Raw genomic sequence first — 4,850 nt, forward strand, 5'->3', positions numbered from 1 at the left:
TATACAATCCTTTGTGTACCTTCCCTGGAGTGGTATGGTTCTAATTTAGTTTTTTGAAGATCTACACTGATTTCCATAGAGCCTGTCCTAGTTTTTACTTCCATCAGTAATAAATAATATTCATCCTTTCCCCCACATCCTCAACAAGATTTGGTATCATTGTTTTTTTTTTAAATATTTTATCACTAGGTTAATCATTTCTTTTGTCAATGTGTGTGTGTGTGTGTGTGTGTGTGTGTGTGTATGTGTGTACCTTGCTTGCCATGAGGAAGAGAGAAGAAAACTTGGGAGAGTGATATTTTATCTAAACTATTATTTTAATTGATTCTTCACAAATCAACTTGGTAGTTCACAATATATATGTCTACTTCGTGTCTGTCAGCACAGATATTTCTTCTTATTTTTGGATGCATGTTTGCTGTGCCCCCGACTGACAGTTTATTTCTGATTTTTAGTCACCTATTATTCTTTGAATTACTTTATAATGAACACCCTGCATCATATTTTGTGAGGCTCAGTGTCCTTTTTAAATCTCCTCTTCCAGATTTGATTATTTTATTGTTTACCAACTTTACTGATGTAGAAAATTCTCATTTTTCTGTGACTTTCTTAAGACCTCAATCTTTTCTGCACATTTCCTTCAATGACATTGCTAGATATTTTTCTGGTGCAATATTTCCCTCCAATTTCTGATTTTTTTTTATTTTAAAATCCTTTCACCTATTGTAAGAATCCTAAAATAAGAGAAAGTATAAAGTGCATCAGAGAACAGTCTCAGTATACATGAAATTGATTTGTAATGTAATATTGAAAAAGCAATAAAATTATCCTTTAGACATGAATTCTGCCTTTTTGTCATATTAATTAGTTTTTAAAATTACCTGGCTATAATTCCTTGGGATTTGCTGTTTGGCACTTTGATCACTGTTGGAGTGGCTAGAATCAGCTCCCTCTTAAACGGCCTCTAGATAGGGAGCCATTATTTTAGAACAATAATGGGTTGTCTCCCTCAGCTGTAGGTGGGCACTACAGTATTGCATACCAAGACTTAAAATCCTACACCTGAGTAGCACTGTTCTATTAGGAACAAAATCATCAATGAGAGACAATTGTCTAAATAACATCTTATAAGAACTTAAGTTTAATGTCTGGGATGTGTAATCCCTTGAACTCTTAACAAAATATACTGATGACATTAATCTTTGGTTATACTTTCCTTTTGGGTGTTTAAGACTATACAGTTGGCCCAAATAAACCAATTCATTTTCACTCTTAAGGTCATTTGAGGCTCTGTTCCTCAGGGGTCACGTGGGCTTAGGAGGAGCCCCTGACTCCTCAGGCTTTTCTTTTTACCAATTCCATCTACATGAAGATAAGTCAAGAGGTCCTGCTTGACCTGGGCTTTGCTTGGAAACATGGAGGAAATGGTTCCTCTGTGTTGACACTCCTCTTTGCAGACTGGACACTGGTTCAAGTCCATCTTCTGGGGTCTCCATGACCTCCCTGAACAAGAGGACAAGTGGATCACCATAGTTACAATACATTTTGACAGATGCTCTATGATGCTCATGGAACTTGTTTGACCTTGGAGGGCAAGGAACAAAATTTTTCCCTTTCAGTCCCTCTGACCAGATTAGTATAGACATCAAAGTCTGGTTATAAAACACCCAAGGAGGTTAGTTACAGAAAACTGGTACTTTTTTTTTGGTCTTTTTGACACAGGGTCTCCCTGTAGCCCCAGCTGTCCTGGAACTCACTATGTAGACCAGGCTGACCGAGTTCTGTGATTAAAGGCATGTGCCACCATGCCTGGCCGTCTGGTACTTTTAATTACCATGTGCCATGTAGATAAAACTTGAGCAAAACCCAAACATTTTAAAATAAACCTTGATGAGACATCCTTAAACTAGTTGACTAAACTGTGACCTTAGAAATTGTAAGAGTATTTATATATTATCTTTGTCTCATACTTGTTATATGGTAACAACCCTACACAGACCTTCATCATTTGCTTAGGCTTTCTTATTTTTCTGTCAATTCTGGGAATATCCAGCCATCATAATTTTTATACATAAATCCTTCTTAAACATGTCTCCATTCTCATATCCTTCTAACACATTTTAACTTTCCATTTTCTTTCTTAATAACCATGAGACACAATAACATTAACAAATAATTTTACATCTGTTGTGAGAATTATTTTCCTGTGGATACTAAGCAATGTTTTTCCCCCCTTTAGGTTGTAGTATCAAACCGATGTTTTATTACATTAAAGTTTTTCTGGGGAACCAATAAATTTATTGAGATTAGTTATAGAGATGCCTGAGGGGTTGTTGAGGTGTATGACTGACCTGAGAGTATGTACACTGGAAAGCCTTAACACAGCATGGATAAAGCCTTTTTTCTAGCCTTCCACAGGTAATATACTTTAGTCCTCCCTGAACCCAGGAGATCATATGTGATTAGGGCCAAATTACATACAATTGGCCAGGAAGAGCAGCTGGATGCTCAGGTAATATCTAATGACCCTGTTTACCTCTCCTCCTTTAATTAAAGCATACAATACTCAAGTCAACAAATTCAATTGTGATGATCTTTTGCTAGTGGACTCAGCTGAAGTCATGAAGATGGTAGTTGTTTGACTCACAAAATAGTGTGTAGCATCATCTTGTTAAAAGAATGTGGAATCTAAATTTTACACATAAGATAATGTAATAAGTTAATATTACCCGTGTACACACTATGTTTTATAAGTTTTCAGGTAAATCTTATGGGAAATATAAAAAAGAGATAAAAATCTTTTTCACCTTATATAGTTTAGAGAGTGGTCTACCAAAACCTTGTTTAGGTAGAAAGAAGCAATTGGTACATAGTTAAACATTCTCAAATCGATGTTTAAAACCTCCAACATAATCCGTTTAAGACAACTTTCATTCTTTAGTTACTGACTGAGAAATTTTAGGCAGAAACTTCTCTCTCTCTCTCTCTCTTTTTTTTTTAAAAAAATCTATCCTGTTGTTTTTATTAAGTAGTTAAATTTATCTTTATATTTATATTGTAATGTATATATACATTTTACATTATTTTGTGGTAGTGACTTTACTCAGTGTTGTGACTAGAGAATCCAATTAACTACTTTTACTATAGACAGTAATACCCTCTGTTGAAATTAATTTACACCTTAGCTATTTTCAATTGTACAGTGACTTTACTCTTAGGCTGTTTAGTTGTTTTCCCTTTTCTTGTCACAGGGTTGGAGGCCCACCTGAACCTGGAAAAGAGTCTTGGAGAACATATCTTGAGATAATAGGCTTCAGTCTGAAGTGGGAGGGTCAATACCATATCCAGAGTCAGCATCTCAGAGAGCTCAAACAGCACGTGACAATTTACCAATATAATTAATACAAAAAGGCATCTGGTTTTTTTTTAGCCTAAAAGTTTTGAATTGTTGATCCATATTTTACTTTTAAACTAAGGCAAGACTGTTAACTAACATGGTGAATTCCTCTAAAGAGGGCTGTCAATCTGGATTGGAAAAAACATTTTATAATTTATTATGCATAACCTTGGATTAAGTACCCATGACAGAAAACAATGGTACCTTAAAGAACTTACAAAGAGACAATGTCATACTACTCTTTTCCTTAGTCTGTTTATAACATTCTAACTAGAAAGTACCCAGGGAATAATGTGGCAGGGACAAAAGCAACCAAACAACAACTGAGCATCAGAGAGGGAAATAACTCTATTCCAGAGAAAAACAGGCTTAGAATCACAATGCAGAAAAGAGGAGTGATTACGACCAGTGGAACCTGCATCTTAAGCCTCCCACCCAAGTAGGCTATCCCTTTTTACCTCCCATTGCTGTAATTATGTGTTGGTAGCAGCTTGTCTCTTATAAGGTTTGGCCCTGTAATACAGTGAATTTTCATGAGCTTTTTAGGTCTAGCCATCACAAAATGTCAGCTCCCTTTGTACCTGGATAGTCTTGAAGGCATATGGCTAGAAAATCTTTAAGGTCTCTTTAGAAACTGACAAATGTTTTATGTAAAACAGTAAGAATTTAAAATAGTTACTTTTAGAAATCAGCAAATACCATATAAAAAGATGTTAAAATCCAAATAATTCCTTTAAAACTATTAGGTAAGGATGTTATGCAAACAATGCTAAAACCTAAAAACAATTTCTTTAAAAAAACTCTAAACTTTTAAAACAATGTAAAAACTTAAAAGTCATCTTTAAAAACCAGTACGTATACCATACAAGAAGCTAAAACTCGAAGTAATCCCCTTTAGAACCAGGGAAAAATCTTAAATCTGTAAACATTTAAACCATGTAAAAACTTAATGGTCATCTTTAAAAACCAGTAAATATACCATACAAAAAGTTAAAATTCAAAATAATCCCCTTTAGAAACAGGGAAAAATCTAGACTTCCATTGTGGAGATCTGCCATTACTTCTTTAGTCTGACATAAAAATGTATTGCTTTTATATGATCCCATCAAGAATCCAAAACAAAAATAAACTGGCAAGTAAGTGTTTTGGATATTGACGTTTTGAATCATGCCATGTGGTTGGATTAAGATGGTGGCAAGGTATCACAGGTCACTGTCATTTTGAAAAGTCACTGTCCAAGATGGCAACCAAGTCATGTGACTGTACCCATATTGATGATGTCATCAAGCAATATGGAGACCAGGCCACATGTTTACCTCCATCTTGGTGAGGTCAGCAGTCATGATGGTGACCAGGCCACATGGCCATGTTAGTGAGCACACTCCCATGATAAAACCATCCCATCCCCCATCAGGATACAAGCCTTGTGGGATTCACATGTCTTACAGAGTAA

The sequence above is a fragment of the Nannospalax galili genome, unplaced genomic scaffold (assembly GCF_000622305.1).
Source record: "Nannospalax galili isolate Female #2095 unplaced genomic scaffold, S.galili_v1.0 scaffold1642, whole genome shotgun sequence".
Classification (NCBI taxonomy): Eukaryota; Metazoa; Chordata; class Mammalia; order Rodentia; family Spalacidae; genus Nannospalax; species Nannospalax galili.